Below are 22,433 nucleotides of genomic sequence, written 5' to 3' on the forward strand. Positions count from 1 at the left end.
TATCTGAGTGCAAATTTTTAAAGTCATAAGAGTTGTGAAAGTACAGTGTCAGTGTCCCATGTGGATTTGGAAAAACAAGATTGAAGTAGTTTCCAAGGTTTAGAAAAAATCTTCACATTTAGAACATGAGTAACTTGGGTTTTCCACTTTGCATGCTTTACCATGTTGTGATGTGGACATAATTTGACAGTTAAGACAATTTTATCCTTTCACATGAGTGTCAACATAAAAATATTAGCACTATTCAATGAAAATTGAATTTCTTTTTAATTTATTCCAAATACAAAATTCTATTTATTCCAAATACAAAATCACTATTATGAAACCATATACCATCCTTCCATTATGCTACATTGGTATGTTGGTGCTCTAGTTTGTTGTAATACTTTAATTACTGTCTTTCACTATTAGTGCATTCATATCTCAAAAACCTGAATAGAATTTTCGCCTTGGGCATGATAGGTGATGCAAGCACAAAATTGTATTCGTTTTGAGAAGTTTTTTCGTCTCTTTTCTGTTCAAACTCATTTACATATATCCAACCATAAAATCTGCCATGAACCACTGCATTCAGACAGTTTTTTAGCGTCTACTTTTAACAAATGACATTTTAAACATTATTCCTTAATATATTTAAGACCTGGACTCAACTTTTATGGCCCCCTGGGGAGCACTGGCAGGCGAGGAGGCGTTAAATTGTGCATAAAGGCAGTGCCTGTAGCCTAACCAGCCTCACCCTCCCCCACCAATTTCACCAGCACCAAAGGAGGCGTCAGATGACCAATTAATGTCTACATTCAGGGTCTCTGCCAACTCTTGCCAGATTTTACCTGCAGCAGGGGAGCCTGGCACCAAGTGTCCAGCCCACTAGTTGAAACCTGGAGGACTGCTGGCCGGGCAAGGAGCTGTCCCTCTCTTTCAGACCCCCTGTGCCCCCCTCAAGATAATTCTCCCCCTAGGCTTTCCCATCCCCCAACCACCCTTTGCCAGGGCCTGCCAGTCTGGTCCTAATTGAAACCCAGGACTTACCTTGCAGTTCAGCTCCATGGCATCTCCTCTTCAGGGCTGCTTACAGTCCCACAGTGGCCAGTGCTGCTGCTGGGGCAAGAGAGCTGACAGACATTTGATTGCCCAGCAGCTCTTGGAGACAGGTCTTCCTCCCCGATGGGGGTGAAGGTCTCCCTCAAGCCCTCATTAATGGCTCAATGGCCCACCCCCCAGCATAAAATCAGTCCCTGTTACGGTTTGATTTATATAGCTAAAAAAGACTTTTATCAAAAAAAGCATTTTAATTAGAGTGTCCACCACATATGACTAACCTCGATTTTAAATAATTAAAAATTTATTTAACAAAAACTGAAGAGACCCATTTAGTAGCTATATTGGTGGACTATAATCTGTGTCATAGTAACTTAAAGAAAAGGAATTCTATAGCTTTCAGTGTTCCTTTCTCGTGTCTCTGTGCCCCTCAAAAAGGCTTAATTCTTTGAGCCTTCTTGAAGGATCTGCATAGTTAGTGAAAACCTGTAATGTTGATTAAATTGATCTGACTAGCTTTGTGGGAAATGCCAGCTTCTAACATAATTACAGCCTTGGTTCAAACATGGACTCCAGAGGTGAGAGTGACTACCCTTGACATCAAGGCAACATCTGACTGAGGAGCCCTAGTAAAACTGTATGGAGTCGATGGCAATCAGGGGAAAACACTCCACTAGTTGGAGTCATACCTAACACAAAGGAAGATGGTTGTGGTTGTTGGAGGTCAATCATCTCAGTTCCAGGACATCACTGCAGGAGTCCCTCAAGGTAGTTTCCTAGGCCCAACCATCTTCAGCTGCTTCATCAATGACCTTTCCTCTATCATAAGGTCAGAAATGGGGATGTTTGCTGATGATTGCACAATGTTCAGCACCATTCGCGACTCCTCAGATACTGAAGCAGTCCATGTCCAAATGTAGCAAGACCTGGACAATATCCAGGCTTGGGTTGACAAGTGGCAAGTAACATTTGTGCCACACAAGTGCCAGGCATTGACCATCTCCAACAAGAGGGAATCTAACCGTTGCCCCTTGATGTTCAATGGCATTACCATTGCTGAAAACTCCACTATCAACATCCTAGGGGTTACTATTGACCAGAAACTGAACTGGACTAGCAATATAAATACTGTGGCTACAAGAGCATGTCAGATGCTAGGAATCCTGCGGTGAGTAACTCACCACCTAACTCCCCAAAGCCTGTCCACCATCTACAAGGCACAAGTCAGGAATGTGATGGAATACTCTCCACTTGCCTGGATGAGTGCAACTCAAGAAGCTTGACACCATCCTGGACAATGCAACCCACTTGATTAGCACCCCATCCACAAACATTCATTCTCTCCACCACCAGCGCATAGCGGTAGCAGTGTGTACCATCTACAAGACACAGTGCAGGAACTCACCAAGGTTCCTTAGCACCTTCCAAACCCACGACTGCAACCATCTAGAAGGATAAGGGTAGCAGACACGTGGCCAAACCACCACCTGGCAATTCCCTTCCAAGCCACTCGCCATCCTGACTTGGTAATATACCACCGTTCCTTCACTGTCGCTGGGTCAAAACCTTGGTACTCCTTTCCGAACAGCAATGTTATTGTACTGACACCACATGGACTGCAGCAGTTCAAGAAGGCAGCTCACCATCACCTTCTTAAGGGCAATCAGAGATGGGCAATAAAGACCCACATTCCATGAATGAATGAAAAAACAAATATTTTTTAAACTAGCCAACAGTTTGCAAAAACTGGAATAGCGTGGAACATAGGGCAGAATTTTCTGCCTGTCAGGCAGGCGGGCCCGACCCAATCTCCGGCGGGTGGGGAGCCGATCCCTGCCGGAGAAATGGGCCCCGCTGCCATTTTACATGGGCGAGCCAATTAAAGCCCACCCAGCGTGACGTCTGGCGGGAAGCGCTATGCGCTTCCTGTGCGTGCGGGGGGGGGGTTTCCCCAAAAGCGAGAGTGCACTCTATTGCACATGCGCACAAAAGAGCGCACATCTCCCTGAGGCAAAGTGCAGCCTCAGGGAGATCGCTTACACTTTTAAAATATTAAAAACAGAAAAAAAAAATCCCTTAACATGAGATGGGACATGTTCATGTTCATAATTTACATTATAAGTTTATTAAACCCTACATGAAACCTCATCCCGCTGGTGGATGAGGTTTCATGTTTTTTCTATTGCCTACCGGGGCTCCCGGCCTGCCCGCCAACCTTAAGGTTGGATGGGCAGGTCCTTTAATTGTATAATTGATCTGTCAATGGCCTCAATTGGCCATTGTCACGTTGGCGGGCCCGCAGCTGATTTTGCTGCGCCCCCGCCTTCTTGAAAATTTAAATGGGGCGGGATGACGTCGGGGGTTCCGCCCGACATCATCCTGCGTCATTTTACGCGTCGGTGAGCGGGCCCCGCCCCCCCCCTGCTCGCCGATGGCAAAATTCTGCCCATAGTTTGTGCTTAAAATTCTGCCAGATTCTGTGCTGGTTTCAATGATTATGGGTGAATTGCAGTGAGAAAACCAATGGAAACCCCAGGTCTCAATCTTATCCGAAAGCTGTTTAGTTCCCAATAATGCAAACTACTGAAATCAGAAATGTAATTCATCTGCCATCTAAGATTCAATGCAAGATTGCTGCTGATACCAAATACACATTTGTCAAGCACTTTTAAAAAGAAGCAGGCTACTGTATCCCTCCCTTCATACTGTGCTAATTATTGCTATCGTTTATCAATGTCTATTCTGGTGACTTATAAAAAGGCATATTCAATAACAGGCTAATCAGAGAACAGATTTTCTACTGCTGTAGAGAAATTGATTTCTTCTGATTAATCTATTTTTATTTTGCTTGAGGATTGCATAGTTCATTAATGACATAACATGCAGGATTTTGGCAAAACCGAGTACATGTAGCAACCACAGAGAATTAGGCAATTTATTATCCCTCAGGTCATTTTTAGGTAGTGGTTTCCTACCTAATTGACCTAATTTCCTTTATTAAAAGTAGTTATGATAGAAACAAAACCAGAAAATTCTGGAAATACTATCCAGGTTAAGCAGCATCTGTGGAGAGAGAAACAGAGTTAATGTTTCAAGTTAATGATCTTTCATCAGTTTTGAAAAAATTACTTTTTCCAGTGAGACACTTTTCATTTACCTGCTTCAACTGTCTTTACGTGCAACATCATCAAAATTTATCAAACTGCAGCCTTTTTATCTAAAATCTGTGTACTGACACCTCACCCTGCATATTTTTTTTCTAAAATGTATAAAGATATGCTCATTACTGTCTCTAAAAATTTCAAACTGGACAAAGACATAAAATGGCTGAATCTATGGCCTGAATCTTACGCTCATCAGGCACGCGCGATCGGCAGGCCTGGAAGTAGACATGAAATGCACTTCTGCCTTCAATCGGCCCCCGACCGCAGTTTCACACTGGCTGGCCAATTAACAACCAGCCAGTGTGAAATACGTGCCGAGAAAGCCTCAGTGCTGCTGATGGGGTGGGGGGGTGGGGAGTTTAGGGTGGGCACCGACAAAAGTGAGGGGGCGGGTGGGCACTTCTAGGGAGCTCTCTGAAAGCAGACAGCTGCTGCGGAGCTGCAGACCTGGACAGATTAAATGACAAGAACAAAATGCACCAAACTGTGTCTGTGCAGCACATTCAAGCACCTGACAACAGAACTCAAAAAACATCTGTCCCCAGATATTTTGTTTCACTATGTACCAGCCCCGACATTTCATCCCACTTTGGAGCAAGGTTTCAGCGAAGATGTAAAGGCCACCTTGTCGATTGGCCCGCCCGCCAACCATAAAAGTGGACGGGACATGTAAAATTGATTTCAATTGCTTCCTTAATGGATTTAATTGCCAGCGGACGCACTTCCAACTGCCGCATGTGCCTGCCAAGCGAAATATTGCACAAGTGCGTAACGACGTCTGGACATGCACCCAACATCTTCCCACGTGATTTCAGGCGCTGTTGGGTCGGGCGCCCCTCCACACAAACAACATAAAATTCTGGTCTATGTCTACCTTTGAACCCAAACAAAAGAAGCTACCTGGCAGCATTGGGGAAATTCACACATCGTTATCCCTGAAGAGCCATTAATGACCCTATATGGGCTGCATGGAAAATATTCAAAGAGAGCAATACAAAGGCCATCTGCATTTCATAACCCAGACTGGCCAACAGGAGTCTTATCGTCTGCTAAGACAAAGGGTTCCGCAACCTTACTTTCAATTCTTAAGTGTTGAGATATTTAATAGTCTCGGGGACCCAGATGAGGGATACACGCCCTTTTTTAAAGACAGTGTAGAGAGGTGGGAGTCATGTGACATTGCCCTCTGGCTAGTAGAACCAGTAATATTTGCCTTGCTGAACTGCAAAGTCTCAGTCTGTGCTTTACCATCTAACTAGCAAACTTGCAGAAAAGAAGCTCTGCCTGGGTAAACACCTAGCCCTATCTTTAAAGAGGGAAACAAATCATAACACCTTTCTGTCTACAAATGGGTGTTTTAATGGGTGATTAAATTAATATAAATTTATTGAGCCCAATGCTTGGCGTACTCGCAAGAAATATTTATTACTGCAGGTGGCCTGACTCTTTATGACTGCACTCAGGAGCTAGGAGAAGTTACAACTGATAGCTAATGGCATAGAAAGGCAGAGTTTTTTTTATATAAAAGTCTAAATCGTGGTCAATGACTGATGTGCAATGGAACCAACTTACAGGAACCTTAAGAGTCGTAAAATGTTGTACAGACACCGTGTTGCAGTGCTCCCTGCCTCCTCCACAGCCATGTATGTGGCTGCAATCAGCAATTCAGCAGTAAAAAGATTTACAGGTATGACAAGGGAGAAGGAGCAAGGAGGCAGCATGCATATTGAGAGAGGAGGGTTGAAGGCAGAAGAAGGAAGAGCGATACTGAAGGGGAACTAAAGTTATAAATAGAATGCTTTCTTCAAAGTGTGGCCAAGGTGGTGAAACAAGATTTCCTAAATCTCTCAACCTGAATTAAACAGGTGATTATCATACATTATGATGGCAGTTTAACATTGTCTCTCCGGCTGTTGTATGGATGGTAGGAAATGTTGTAAACCGTGGACCATAATGGCAAGTGAGATGGAGACTACACATTTATGTACAGAATAGTGATTGATAGCAACCAGTAACTGTTCCAATGCAACCTTTGGAAAAGCAAAGGTTGATGGTGGTCGCAGGAGGACGTGATTGAGGATTAACATAAATCTAGAATGGGCAGCTGGGTTTGAATAAATAAAATTAGTGACTTACCAGAAATTATGCTGAGAGAACAGCAAAAAGGATTTTCTAAGGAGTTGCAAGGTGGGGCAAGATTTTAGTTAGGCCATATTGCCAGATCAACACTGCAGCAGTGAAAAATCAACACTTAAGCACAATTTTGAGACTGGTCACTTGTATACACATGCACACGTGTGGATAAATGTGTTTGTATGCAAATAATATGTTGAGTTCATTAGTTAGAAGTTAGACCATGCCAAAATTCTCACTGCAAAGTGCAATGGTATGTAAAATAATACTGTGCCAATAGTGGTTTTGTTTGGATGGAATGCTGTGTGACAGTATAGTTTTAAGAGGAAGTGTGTTGTGTTGCTGTGTTGTGCTGGTGATTGTTACAAGATGTGGTTTGATCTTTCAATTTCCCAAAGTTCCTGATTTTCACTGGTCCTTCCAAGTGAGGTACCAAACAGAGATAATGGGCGAGTAAACCATCTGAAACATGTAGCCTGCAGAGATCTGAGAAAAGGTAAAGAGTGGAAATAGACGCTTGGTATATTTTTATACAGTGGTGTCAGTGTAAATTGAAGCCATTGGGAACAGATGAGTGATTCCAGCCCTCTGTTTTTATCAGTTTACACTTCCTTCAGATGTGTTTTCTTTGTTATGGATAACAGCTTTACTGTTATTAGAGTAATATTACATTCTTTAAATGAGTAAATCCATTTATACACCTTCAGCTACTTTTTCTGGGATACAGCCATAGTTACAGCCATATAGAGCTATGCTTATCTGCTTGAGCCCAGAGCACACAAGGGACATTTGCAGGATAAAAGCAAAATACTGCAAATGCTGGAAATCTGAAGTCAAAACAGAAAATGCTGGAAAAACTCAGCAGATCTGGCAGCATCTTTGGAGAGAGAAACAGAGTTAATGTTTCGAGTCCTTATGACTTCTTCAGAGCTGAAGAAGAGTCATACGGACTCGAAGCGTTAACCCTGTTTCCCTCTCCACAGCTGCTGCCGGACATTTGCAGGATATACCTTTTGCCTTCTTGTAAATTTTGAATGTTTGAAGTAACGGTTAAGGAACACTTGTGAAAGAGCGTTTATTTTTTAAATTCAGCTCTATCATTTGAGGGTGTTTCATAAAATATAAACCTTCTAAATTTGATTTTAATTGCAGTTTATTAAGTGAATGAACAGGTACTTTATTCTTGGCTACTGAGCTCGAAGCATCGATTTTGTTGTGATTGTGAGTTACTTTGCTTCTTACTATAGCATTGTTATTATCCATGGTTTACAAGACATACAAGTCACCTATGTTTTTAAACATAATAGTTGGGAGCTAAGTTCCAAAATCTGTATTGATGGTTGTCCCCTTCAATAAATAGAATAATTTCACTCTCTAATTCACTGAAGTACTATGCACACAACAAACAGATCTAACTGATCTATAGCAGACAAAGGTAAAATAGACCAGTAGCACGTGACAGGACCACTGCATCTTGTTAACTTTGAGGAAGTCAACTTGTAAGAATAAATATTTGAGGCTCAGTTCCTAGTAAGCTGAGCACCATGGTGCTGGGGCAGCTTTGTGAGTGCCAGCAGCTTTTATGGAGCAGCTAAGTCCCCTTCAAGCCCTTTTAATTTTGGAGGTCGTGAAAAGACAGATGGATCATCTTACGAAGAGAGCAGCCCTGCAACTAAGATCAGCACAAGAGTAGTACAGATGGAGGTGATGGTGCAAGTGAATCTGTCTCACCTGTTGTTTGAGCCTGGGAGTAGGTGAGGAAAAAACTTACCTGTCTGTGCGATATTTCTAAAGTCATTGTACTAATTTGTGGCTTCATGTGATACATCTTTATTGCAGTTCACTGTAAATTTTGTGCCCTGTTTAGAAAACAGTCTTTGTTTTTTTCTTTCTGAACTCCCAATTCACCTGCACTCAAGGTTTTTTATGTTATATATTTTCTTGGAGTTAGCGTCACTGACTACTTCGAAAGGGGACGTCACACCCCTATCGATGCATGCTGTTATTGTTGAAAATGCAAAAAGAATGAAGTCACTCGCTTTCTCTGTGCACATGTAGTTTAAGCTAATTTCTTAAACTATGAAAGATGTTAGTTTCAAACTGGTTTAGATTCTGCATTCGCCAGCATTAAGTTGAACCTAGAACCTTTTTGTGGGCTGGAAAGCTAAAACTGACTTATTGGCGAAGCAAGATCCAAGCAGCAATATAGTTTAAACCTCTTTTATGTGATACTGAAACAATAGGCTGCATTTCCCTTATCAGTATTCAGTGTTTATCCAGTTTTTAGTGAGCATCACTTTGTATGATGTTTTCCATTGGTTTTGAAATCGAAGACACTTCACACTTACTCTTGTGGGGTCGTGAGACACATTGCATGCTGTGAAGCCTATCACAGTCTGGTCACCAAACTCTTGCCTTTTCATTTAAGAAATATTCTTCATGATCCTTCTTGTAACTCCTGCTGCTTCTGTCAATACAGAATACATGTTAAAAATTAAGCACAAACAAGTATTTTATTCGTTACAAACTGGTACGCATTGCAGCATTTTAATCCAACATGATTCAATCTCTTGCCATGTGAAGGCATATTTCAAAAGAACTCTTACTGCAAGCACAGTAAAACCTATCTTTCTTTTGCTTTAGATTAAAGAAAGAAAACACTTAAATAACATATTTACTTTGGCAGGGAATGCTAAAATGAGTTAGAAACATTGAAGTACTTTTGAAGGGCAATCACTATTATGTAGGCACAAATTGTCAAATCAATCTGTTGTCTGCAAGGCCCCACAAATAGCAGTGAATGAAATGATCAGTTCATCTATTTTTCACTTACAGATGTTATATTAATCTTTCCATTTCTATTATTTTTTTGAAAATGGATAGCATTTTTTTGTTAAATAGCTATTTTCCTCAAAGCACCATTTTTAGTAATATATTCAGATATGTCACTTTGAGTGAAGGCTCTGCCAACTGTATCAGATAACGATGGCATGTAATGCTAGAATATGTTTAAATACATTTTTACATCATTTATTTAGTTGTTTTAATATCCATTCAATCCCCCTGAGGCAGCTCCATGCCTCAGGGAAATTGCAGTGCTCTTTCGCGCGCATGCGCGTAAGAGCGTTGGCCGCGACTCTCCGTCCTCCCTGCGCCCGCACAGGTAGCGCTGAACAGTACCGGCCGCATATTACGCTGGGCAAGCATTAATTGGCCCGCCCACGTAAAATGGAGACGCGGAGCCAATCATGGGCAGCAATTGGTTCCATGCCCGCCCCTGCCTGCTCCCACCCAGCCCGCCCACCATAGGAAATATCCTGCCCTAGGTTTACTTGTAACCTATTCAGCCTGACTTTTACTGGGAAAATGGAGTGATTAGGCAATAATTCACATTTAACAATGGTATGTAGAGCTTCAATCAGTAATGGCTAAATTTATTTAGTAGAGCCTTCTGGACTTTCAGATTCTGAAATAAATTACTAAAAGCACGTGATGAGTGGTATGAGTCACCATTCCTTGCATTATCGCACAGGAGGGCTGATTCTTAATTCGAGCAGTTTTGAATGTTTTATGGCAGCGACTACTTGTGCAATTGTTTGGTGAAATTGGTGATGAATGAATTAGCTGGAATTCAAAACTTGATTTGGTCAATACCATACCTGCTATTTCTTACTAACTACGCCATCATCTAGAAGGCTTTCAAAGGCTAAAGTATCCCTGACATCACAGATTCCAGTTTCTAACTCTAAACTACAGCATTCCAAATATAATTACATTTGCAAAGCTCTTGGAGATGTTTTAATTTGATGTGGCATTATATAAATGCAAATATTGTTATCAAGTTCCTGACAAGTTTCTCCCAAGAAGTCTTACAAAAACCTTTCCTTTGACAAAGAAACATCAGAAACACTAAGTACATCTATGTTGGAGATAATTATCTTTAATAGTACTTTCATCCATGCTTCCTCTTTGAATTTCTTAGCTTATTTTGTTAAACTTGCTGACTGCCTCTGATTGACAAGTCATGGCTTCTGGATTGAGTGACGTTCTAAGCTTCTTAATGTTGCAGCACATTTTCGCGGTAGACTCTCCAGACTGACAACAGCTTCTAACAATTTTCACGTAAATACTCAGTCAGAGCGTCAGATTATGTACAACAGTGCTGAATCATATGGATAGAAATTCTGCAGAATAAATGAACTCTCAAGTTTTTGATGTTTTCAGTACAACATCTGGATTGATTTTACAGAAAGGAGTTAAGCTTTTCCTTTTGTCTTTCATTTCATTCCAGGTGAATTGAACTTTTGGAATTGAATACAAGTGAGTCCTGCAGTTAGGACTCTCAATCTCACTAGTAGGACCTGCAATCTCCCATTTGATGTCACAAATCAGTTTATAAACTTGATGCATAAGTCATTTATGGCACAGAAGGAGGCCATTCAGCCCTTTGAGTCCAATGCGGTTCTCTGTAGAGCAATCGAGCTAGTCCAATTCCCCCGCTCTATCCCTGTCACCCTGCAAGTTTATTTCTCTGTGTCACTACCCTCGTAGGCAGCAAGTTCGAGGTAATTACAACTCACTGAAAAAAAAGCACTTTCTCACAACCCTGTGTATCTATGCCCAAAACATTAAATATGTGCCTCCTAGTCCTTGCACTATCAGCCAATGGGAACAGCTTTTCTTATCGAAAACTGTCAGAATCTTGAACACATGTGTCACATCTCCCCTCAGCCTCCTTTGCTCCAAGCAGAACAACTCCAACTTCCCCAACCTAAAGTTGTAGCTAAATTCCTTCATTCCTGGAACCATTCTGGTAAATCTCCTCTGCAACCCCTCGAGGACCTTAACATCCTTCCGAAAGTGTGGTGACCAGAAGTCTAGTTGTGACTTAAGCAGAGCTTTATAAAGGTTCAGCAGAAGTTCTAATACAACAGCAAAATACCACGGACGCTGGAAAACGGAAATAAAAACAGAAACAGTTCGGCTGAGCATTTCCAGCATTTTCTGCTTTTATTTCAACATACCGTCTGTGCTTCACACTCAGTGTCTCTAATCATAAAGCCCAAGATCCCATATGCTTTGCTAACTACTCTCTCAAATGCCGTCCACCTTCAAAGATCAGTGCACATGAACCTCCAGATCCCTCTTTCCTTGCACACTCTTTAGAAATGTGCCATTATGTATATATTGCCTCTCCGTACCCCTTCGCTTTGCACTTCTCAGTATTAAATTTCATCTGCCACTTGTTTGGTCCTCCTTCTTACCTATCTATGCCCTCTTGCAGCTGATTGGTGTCATCCGTAGTGTCAGCCACACCTCCAAATTTGGTATCTTCTGCAAATTTTGATATTGTATTCTGTATTCCTATATCCACGTCAGTTATATGTATCAAAAAAAGCAGTGACCCTAACACTGATCCTTGAGGAACACCACTGTACAACAATCACTTACCATGACTCACTGGGCTAGAACTTCCGAGGAGTGGCAATCACAGTCAAATTGCCACTCTGTTCCTTTTTGCTTACACAGGAATGGAGCTGCACTGTTCTCTCCTGACCCTCCGACACAGGCCAGGTGAGAAAAGTGCAGTGCAGCTGAATTTGGCCTGCTTCTTGTTTGAAGAATTCATCTGCACTCTTTTTTTGTTTCATCATATTCTCACTCCCCCTCATCATCCATGGAGTCCTGGCTTTGGTTCCCCTGCCTTTCCCTCTTGTTGGAATGTACCTAGCTTGCACCCGAAACTTTGCTTCCTTAAAAACCACCCATTATTCTGTTATAGCTTTTCCTCTCAAACTTTGTTTCCATTTACCCCAGCTGGGTCTCCTCGCATCCCATCAAAGTTTGCCCTGTTCCAATTTAGAAATTCTATTTCATACTACTCCTTGCTCTTCTCCATTATAGGTCTAAGCTTTATCATACCATGTTCATTCTTAACCAAGGTTCCTTCCACAGACACTTGGCCCACCTCGTTTCCCAGCACCAGATCCAGATATGCCTCCCTCCCAGTTGGACCAAGGATTTGCTGATCAAGGAAATTTTTTGTGAACACGGTTCAGAAATTCCTCCACCTCCTTTCCCTTTATTCTAATATTATCCCAATCAATGTTTGGATAAAATTCCCCAATATCACCATGCTATAGTTCATGCGCATCTCTCTGATTTTCCTGCAGTTTTAATCCTTCAACTGCCCCTTGCTATTTGGAGGCCTGTAGAATACTCCCAACAGTGTAACCAATACCCTTTTTGCTTCTCAACTTAACCAAATGGATTTTGTCCTTGTCTCCTCAAAGATATCCTCTCTTTCTAACGCTACAATGTCTTTCCTAATCAATACTGCAGCCCCATTCCCCTTTTCTCCTTCCCTTATTCCTGAACACTTTGTACCCTTGAATATTAAGCTCCAGGTCTTCACCATTTTTAAGCTACATTTCTGTTATTGTCACTACATCATATTCCCACATGGCTATTGGCGCTTGCAGTTCACCATCTTAATTCACCACCCTTTGTATGTTTACATACCTGCATTCTAAATCTGTCTTTGTATTCCTCATTCCCTTTCTTAGTCTGTGCCTATCTCATATGTCACTACTTCCTTCTCTACGACTATCCAACACTCACTCTCTATGCACCTTAATTCTTCATTTCTGTTTCCATATGCTGGGGCCCATTCTCCTTCCACTTTAGTTTAAACCTTTCCCAGCTGCACTCATGAACCTCCCTGCGAGGACATTGCATATTGACGTGCAACTCATCCCATTTGCATTGGTGCCTCCTGCACCAGCACCGGTACAAATGCTCTGAGAATCTGAAGACCTCTCTCTCTCTCTGCACTATGCTTCCCCATCTTCCTATTTCTAACTTCGCTGGTGATTAAGTCAACTGTCTAATGTAGTGCATATGTTTGTCTGTTTGCAGAATGGCAGCATTTATATTGGCAGTCAAAATTCCAGTATACAGGCATAATATATTTCCCCCTATTGTCATAGCTTCTTAAAATTGTATTCTGGCATTATTATCTACTGATCCATAAAAGAATGTAGCACATCATGGCTTCAGGCAAGGAGAGGGATGAGCATTTTTAAGCATGGGCTGTTGCAATGATAGATTTGATTTTTTTCCCAAAGTAAAATGAGACTAACTGGTCGTGTGATTTAGAGACCGTAGAAAATGAAAGGTTTTGTTATACATCTAAAAATGCCCTTCAAAGGTTTCTTTGCCCCTGAGGCTAGTTGACTATGAATTGCATATTTTTTCTGTATAGTCTAACCATGAAAACAAATACAAATGGAATATTTCCTTTGATGTTCATTTTCAAACTGTGGAACTTATGTAGTTGGAAGGGTCACTTACTCAAGCCAATAAAAAATATTATAGTGAAGGACAGCAGTAACCGCACTATGCAGTAATTTTATGTGCATATGCTATTAATTCTGCAATTTAGCTACATGCCAAATAATAATTAAAAATTTGCAAAGAAAATCTATTTGCTACTGTAAACTGCATTGTTCATTTCAGGAGATAACAATGAAAAACTATCTTTGTGTATCTTTGGTTCACATAGAAGTTGAACAGAATATACTCTGTCCTACATTCACCTCATTCAAAAATTGCTTTCTAAACAATAAGTGAACCCCTATTAACAGCAGTAATAATACTGAAGAGATCACAGATAGCCAAGTAAAATCCTTCTATAGTTAGCCATGTGATGCCTTGTGAGTACGAGAACAAAAGGAATAGAAGAATATGTTAATGGGGTGAGTTCAAGTAAGGTGCAGAGATACAAGTGTGTAGCATAAACACTGAAAGAGATACATTGGGCCAAATAATCTGTTCCTGTACTGAGAAATTCTGTGTACCAATGCCCTTCAATAATTTGTTTATGCTTTTAGCTGATATCACATCTTCCATGATCACCTTCTACATCATCTTAATCTTCAGATATTCTGCTTCAAAGTTATTTCTATTCTCTGGCCAATATATTATTTATAATCATTTCTCTTTTATAGCCAGAATATAAATGGATACATGTCAGGACAAGTTCCATTTGCTTTTCAATGTACAGGAGATCTCAGTGTTTATAGTGCACTCATAACTTAGTTCCTCATGCATTATTTGGTTATTGGCCAATTACATTTTGTATCCAATGGCCTCTGATGTGTATTCTCTAGGTATACAGTATATCGGGCCAAAGTAAATAAAGAAAAGCTTGTGTTTATATAGCGGCCAGAATATTGCCGTCAGCGTGCAGGAACGAGCCTGACACATCGATGCGCAAACTGATGCATGATGACGTTGGGCATACGTACCGATGTCATCACATGTCATTTAGATATTTCGTTCGGCGGGGATTGTCAATGGCCTATTAAGGCCATTAAAAAACCAATTAAAGTTGTTTGCAATGCTGCCCATCCAACCTTAAGGTTGACGTGCAGACAAAGAGCCCAAGTGGCATTCAAGTTTTTTAGGAAACCTCATCCACAAGCGGGATGAGGTTTCCTAAAATTTTTATTAATTAAATGAAAATATTTACCGAAATATAAAAACATGTCCCAGCTCATGTGACACTGTCACATGAGGGGACATGTTTAAATAATTTCGTACTTTATTTTTAACAAAATTTTTTATCAACTTAATTTCCCTGCGGCAGCTCCGTGCCTCAGGGAGAATGCTGCGCTCTTTCATGCGCATGCGCGAAAGACTGCAGGCTCCAACTCTCCCTCCTCCCCCTGCCTGCACAGGTAAGTGCTACCGGCCATGCGTCACGCTGGGCGGGCCTTAATTGGCCCACCCACGTAAAATGGCAGCGCGCAACCGATCGCGGGTGGTGATCGGCCCCGCCCCCTACCGCCCAGCCCACCCAACATAGATAAGTTTCTGGCCAGTGTCTTTCATGATCACAGAGTGCCCAAAATGATTCACTGTAATTTCTACTGCCAAACATGAACACTACCGCCACTTTGTCTGTTGGTGCGTGCTGGGATTCTCCTGCCATTGACGTTACTATTGTGTATTCGCTCACGGCTGCCCAATCGATGCTCTCCGCTGCCTGTCAGGGGCTCTCTGCTCCCCACCGTCCACACTCTGCGTCCATTCCCTTTGCTGCTCCTTCCCACCCTATTGTCTGCCTTGCACTGCCACTCCCTTCTGCCCTCCTTTCTTCGTTGTTCTTTCCTGCTCCCCCCCACTTCCTCTGCCCTGCGCTCTTCAATGTTCCCTTTGCTGCTCCCTCCCGCTGGAACAGCAAGCAGGAGAAAGTAGCGATAGGAGCAGCGGCAGATGGGGACAATTGGGAAACGGGGGAGCAGGAAGCAGTAGGGAGCAGTGAAGAGAGTGGCTAAGGGAGGGTAGCGGGAGGGTACGGTGAAGGGAGCAGGAAGTGGGTGGTGACAACGGGCGAATGGAGCTGCGAGCAGGACACAGTGGTGGTGGCAGGGATTCAGGGCTCAAGGCAAAAATTGTGCCAGATGAACGACGGGGTAGGAGTGGTGAGCAGGAGGGAGCAGCGCACTGAGCGAGAACAGTGCTGTACTTTCTTTTCTCTCTTAGTTATCTTGGGTTTGCTGCATTGCAACAAAAGAATCAGAAACTTGTTCAAATGTTTGAAAGTGCCTATGTTCCTCAACCCTTGCATTCAATTGTTAGCAGCTTTTGTTGAGGAATTGGAGATCATGTGCCTGCAAACATGTTTTAAAATTTTGAAAGACCAGCCCTGAGTTAAAACTAAATCTGTTGTTTTTTGAGTTGGTTGAAATATGGAAGCAAAAGACAAAAAGCATGCTGTGCACAGGTGTTAACTGTTCCTTCAAATCTGGTAAAAATTCTTTCGGGTTATCAACAGTCACAGATTGCAACTCTTTCGAGTACAATCACAGTTCTTGGTTTCCGGGAGCAGGACATGAACCCACAACCTTCTGATTCAAAGGCGAGGGTGCTATGGACTGAGCCACAGCTGACACCTCTGGGTGAAAGTGAATTATTCACAGTCTCTACGGCAGTAACTCTTTCGAGTTATCAACAGTCACAGATTGCAACTCTTTCGAGTACATTCACAGTTCTTGGTTTCCGGGAGTGGGACATGAACCCACAACCTTCTGATTCAAAGGCGAGGGTGCTATGAACTGAGCCACAGCTTCAAATCTGGTAAACATGCACTAATCCCCAGTAGTCTTGAATTCTAAACAGTTAATTTAAATTCCTCTGCCGGACGGAGTAAATGAACATTCGGCTCCACTTCTTGATTGAGGTAGCTGCAAGGTGATCATATGATTTGGGCTGTGTCTTAGCTCTCAACTGAGAGTAGACTCTGATTTGATGAATAGGTGAAAACACGGGAGACTTCGTTTAATGACATCGGAAACCCAAGAAAGGAAATAAAATATGTTCTTTTTAAAGAGTGAGAGGGACTGAACAGTGCGCTAAGTTGGAAATAATGCAGAGATGATGGGAGGAAGATTAAAAAGGCCATTACAAATTTATGATCCCTTGCTTTTCACACAAATACTGGTTGTTAACTAGTGCAGCTGTCTCTCCATTCATTCCATCAATCTTAGATTTAACTTCAATCACCAAAGGACAAGAAACTATTTTATTTTTGCTCAGCTGTACAAATTCATAATGAAGTATTGACGTATGTATTCAAGTGCAATCTTTAGGTAATATTTATTGACTTAATTTTTTTGTACAGTTCAGCATATAAACTTTCTAAAACACAATGCTGTATTTTGTCAACTACATCTTGTGAGTGCTGCAAAGCATCAGAGAAGATGATGGTGTTTGTTCAAACTCCATTCCATTGAATTTCAAATGATTGGCATGTTTCTGAGGGAAAGAGCCCAGGAGAGATCAGAAACCTCATTACTGTGGAGGGAAAGAAAGATACAGCTGTCCACAAGCTACTCGCATGCATCCTGATACCCAACTCAAAGTGGCATTGGCAGAGAACAGCCAACCCTGATTTTTTTTTTTCTCTCCTCTCTATGGTCAAAGAAGTGCGTAGGCTTCACTTGGTACCTCCGACGTTGCACGAAAGATTAGTTACTCACTCACTAGTTTGGAATTACCATTCCAATCTGCTGTGTAAGCATTTTCTAATGGGCTAAGCAAGTGGTTTTATTCTGCAAACCAGACTATTTCTTGATACATGAAAATAATTCAATTTATTCTTTTATATTAAACTATTGAAAAAATTACCTGAGCGATGAAATTCTATGTCCACTAATTTGAACAACCAAGCCCTGAACATTAAAAGGTGTTTCCTCCTTTAAACTCAGGCTGAGCATTTGCCAAAAATGAACTGATAGAATTTTCACCTCCTCCCACCAACCACAAACCCCACTTTATTGCCCTTTGATATTTGGGACAAGTGAACTCTGAAGCTGAGATTCAGCATTTTAAAGCCAGAAGTTGGAAGTATCCAAGTACACAGCATGGATAATCTTGATGATAAGACTGAATATATACAAGAAAAATGTACTGCTATTTTGAACTTAGTCTTTATTGAAACATACATGGGGGGTAGGGGGTACTGATTTCTTGAAACTATTGTGAAGCAAATAATCCATGACTTTTGAGATAGAAGTAGCAATTTATTGTTGTTTAAGAAGTTCATATGGCAGCAGCAGCAGAAGTGATCATTTTACATTGATCGTGGATCAATGACACGCAGATTAGATAAAACCATAAGACATAAGCGCAGAAGTAGGCCATTCAGCTCATTGAGTCTGCTCTGCCATTCAATGAGATCATGGCTGATCTGATAATCCTCAACTCCACTTTCCTGCCTTTTCCTCATAACCCTTGATTCTCTTACCGATTAAAAATCTGTCTATCTGAGCCTTGAATATACTTAACGGCCCAGCCTCTACAGCCCTCTGCAATAAAGAATTGCTTGCTCTGTAGGAGAAGGACATTTTTAATTTTGCCTGAGATCTTTTTTTAAATTTTCAAATATGATTTGTTTTTAAGATCCCCCAAAATGAAGTGCCTATAAGAGAAATAATCAACCAGAGTCCAGCTGTTTCGTTTTTCTGCCTATTGGTGCACACAAAGGAAAACAACCAATAGAAATGGATGGAATTTCAATTAAACAAAAGATTATTTTAGTTTTTGGAGCTATCATATGAAGGGAATTTGCCTAAAATATGGTGTAGCCTGATAGTTGGTCAGCATTTCACTTGCTTGGAATCCAGTGTAAAATCATAGTTTAGGCATTAAGACTATTTGGGGCCATATTAATTCCAGTTAAAAAATTGATAGATGGATTTAAACTATGGAAAAATTATAGGAGAAAGAACAGCATTTTAGTCAATTGAATGAATGGAATGGATCCAATTAATTTCAGTATAGCTGATAATCCTGAATGTTACATTTATATTGTCCTAGGCCCAACCATCTTCAGCTACCTCATCGATGACCTTTCTTCCATCATAAGGTCAGAAGTGGGAATGTTCGCTGATGATTGCACAATGTTCAGCACTATTTGTGACTCCTCAGATACTGAAGCAGCCCAAATGCAGCAAGACCTGGACAATATCCAGGTTTGGACTGAAAAGTGGCAAATAACATTCACGCCACCTAAGTGCCAGGCAATGATCATCTCCAACAAGAGAGAATCTAACCATCGTCCCTTGACATTCAATGGCATTACCATTGCTGAATCCCCCACTAACAACATCCTGGGGGTTACCATTGACCATAAATTGAACTGGACAATATAAATACTGTGGCTACAGGTCAGAGACTAGGAATCCCGTGGCGAGTAACTCATCTCCTGACTCTCCAAAGCCTGTCCACCATCTGCAAGGCTCAAGTCAGGAGTGTGATGGAATACTCTGCACTTGATGGGATGAGCGCAGCTCCAACAACACTCAAGAAGCTTAACACCATCCAGGACAAAGCAGCCCGTTCGATTGGCACCCCATCCACAAACATTCACTCCCTCCCCCACCAATGCACAGTAGCAGCAGGGTGTACCATCTACAAGATGCGCTGCCAGAACTCACCAAGGCTCCTTAGCTCTCACCATCCAAAGTCAAGACCACTACCATCTAGAAGGACAAGGACAACAAACACATGCAAACACTACCACCTGCAAGTTCCCCCACAAGCCTCTCACCATCCTGACCTGGAAATATATTGCCATTCCTTCACTGTCCCTGGTCAAAATCCTGGAACCTCTTCCCTAACAGCACCCTCCGTGTACCTACAACACAGGGACTGCAACAGTTCAAGAACGCAGCTCACCACCACCTTCTCAAGGGCAATTAGGGATGGGCAATAAATGCTCCCCTAGCCAGTGATGCCCTTATCCCATGAATGAATAAAAAAATTGAGCATTTTTCTTAGTAAAAAATCATATTTTTGATACTTTGCGGATTGGGTCAGTCATGAGTGAGAGTGTAATTAGGTCTGGTGACCAAAATATGCAAGAAGATATGGGTACATAAAATGTTTCAAAATGTTAGAGCTTTAACTTAAGCACCCAATGACTCATTGGCAATGAATCACTGTTCCCCCTCTGCTAAAGGGAGATTGAGACAAGCAAATATCTGCATCTGTAACAAGTCATCGTGAATTGTGAGAGAGAGAACCGGGAATGATGATGGCTGAAATTAGAATAGTTTGATCAACCCTGAATAATGTGCTCAGAATTGTAACTTGTTAATCTCCAACCATCTGGTGTGGTTGAAAATACCATTTTATGTGTCTAAGTGTTTTTAAGTATATAATTAATAAATGTACAAATGTTTGACCTGAACATTTCAAGCACTTTATAGATTTTGAGGAATAAATAAAGCATCTAACCATAAATAAAAACCATCCTCTCTCAGCATTGTCCAATACACCTGCTATCTGTCACATGTGGCAAGTTGCCTGCAGACATGTGACACATTGATGCTGTTCATTTTTAGAGCCACAATACTGAGTTGTGTTACAGTTGTGGCATCGGGTATGAGTAAGGGTGTCATTCACTAGGACACTATTTATTGTTTATCCCTAATTGAGCAAGGAAAACGCAGCTATTTTGCTGTTAGACAGGAGTTATATATTGGTCAGACCACGACTATGCTTATCAGGATATAGTTCAGTGTTTGGATTTCTAGTGACCTGCAAACTGAAAGGCCACCTGCTCAATGAAGCAGGAAAAATAATCCACTGTCTGATACTGTCTCGGTTCCTGTTCCCGCTGGGTACCTCTAAATGATGATACATTTAATCTGCGGAACCTCTCTATGAAGCATTGTGAAAGCAGGGCCAGCCTTTGGAAGGACAGCAGTCCAAATGTTCTCAAATTTCTTGCAGAATTTAGTGACATGTGGGATGCTAACTGAACAGCTTGGTTTTTAGTTGGTGGTTTTTGCAGAACAGTTCAGGTGCGTGAACGACGGACATTGTTGCATGGCTGCCAATGAGGGTTGAAATATGCAATTTTGGCAAGCTGGGGCAATGCAACAACATCCAAATATGTTCAGCCTTCATCTTAACTGATCTGTTGAATTATACTATTGAAAGGAATAGGACACTATTGGCATTTGACAAATATAAAATTACTTTTTCTGGTACAGGGAGGCTGTTCAGAAATAATTATTAGTTACATATGAGTTTTAAATTGAGTTGCACCTCATTCAACAAGATGTATTTCTTTCAAGAGTTTTTATAGTGAGTCTAATAGTGTAAATGGGCAATTCATTTTGTCAGTTCAGCGATTTCTAATTGATTGTAGCCTTTGGTAACTTCAACAGTGCACCCTATGAGGAAACTTAGAATCACTGATAGCAACTTCTGGATTTCTGCATTAAACAACGCATATGTAGACTGCAAAGGTTATTGTTAGTTTCACCATCATAACAACCGCAAAATCCAGACAGTGTATTGGACCATTCCTTACACATTCACAATATCAAGTAGAAAAAATATGAACTAAATTTATTGAGACATTTGGAACTGACATATTTTCAAAATAAATCTCGTCAAAACTTGGTTGTATTAAAGCTCAATTGTATAACTTAATATATGGCAGAGATGTTTCATACAGTGCCCCCCCCCGCTCGTGCAGAGATATAAGGTAATTACAGCTCATTCTCATCTAAGTGGTCATTCAACACATATGCGCCTTGCACTAACAGTTGGCAACTATTTAATCATGATAGGGCACATAGTTCATATGTCAACACTACTGAATGCTGGGAACTACAGCATATGTTGAATATCCCATCGCCTCTTGATCAACATCAGCAAAACAAGATCTTCCTACTCTACACATGCACTGCATTTACCCACTTCTTTCAGAAAAGAGCACAATAAGGAAAACATACATATAGCCTCAGTAAAGTGATATATTTCCATTCTTACATCGTAGTGACTTAGTTTAAAATGTACACAAATTGCCAGTAATAAACATTCTGCTCTCACTGTTGCCCATAATATCATAAATATATTATGACACAGCCAATGGTAAAGGCTGAGTTGTTCAAATCCCAGAGCAATACTTGAAACAACTGTCATAACCCATTTTTTGCAACTTGTATGTTTCGAGATGCAGGCTTTGAATTCAGTTGTAATAAGACCACTGAGTCTCAAGAGGTTTTTTTATAAAAACTAAATTGAACATTTATTAGTACAAGAAAGATTGTAAGCACATACATATGTCTACAAAATTACTACTATAATAACTGCAGAATCCCCCAATTAACCTGACTCTCAGTTACACCCCAGTAAGGCAACAGTAAAACACATAGATTTAAACAGACCCCAGCAAAGCACACCCTGGACAGTCACATTCCAATTGAGTTTCTTTCAGTCTGCGTCCTTGCAGACAGACTTGAGGCTTACAGGCTGAAGGCGTTAGATCTTAGAATCCCTCCTCCTTTTACCAACAGCTTTCTCTTCCTTTAAACATATTTTCCTCTTTGAGTGCAAGTTCTTATTGTCACTAGGGCCAGAATTTTTAGCTCAATGGGAGGACGTACGCCCAACCTGACCGAACATGAAATGACGTGTGATGATGCCGGCCGAGCGTGCCGACGTCAACACTCAGTCACATGATAGATTGGTCAGTGGGCACGCGCCAGAGCCGGCAGCATGCCCACCAACAAT

The 22,433-nt window shown here is 41.3% G+C and overlaps 1 protein-coding gene and 1 long non-coding RNA gene across 7 annotated transcripts in view; one reads left to right on the plus strand and one right to left on the minus strand.

Moving 5' to 3' along the window:
* The window catches only part of naaladl2 (N-acetylated alpha-linked acidic dipeptidase like 2), a 955,971-nt gene that overhangs the window by 407,577 nt on the left and 525,961 nt on the right, over window positions 1-22,433 (plus strand). The gene's annotated exons all lie outside the window — the stretch shown is intronic.
* LOC144693797 (uncharacterized) overlaps window positions 4,028-22,433 on the minus strand; it is a 95,718-nt gene continuing 77,312 nt past the window's right edge. Inside the window, exons 3-4 of the long non-coding RNA XR_013579597.1 lie at window positions 8,684-8,802; window positions 4,028-4,101 (exon numbers count right to left, since the gene is read on the minus strand). This is a non-coding gene — a long non-coding RNA (uncharacterized LOC144693797). The remainder of the gene's footprint in view (window positions 4,102-8,683; window positions 8,803-22,433) is intronic.

Source organism: Cetorhinus maximus, chromosome 19 (genome assembly GCF_964194155.1).
Source record: "Cetorhinus maximus chromosome 19, sCetMax3.hap1.1, whole genome shotgun sequence".
In the NCBI taxonomy this organism is placed as follows: Eukaryota; Metazoa; Chordata; class Chondrichthyes; order Lamniformes; family Cetorhinidae; genus Cetorhinus; species Cetorhinus maximus.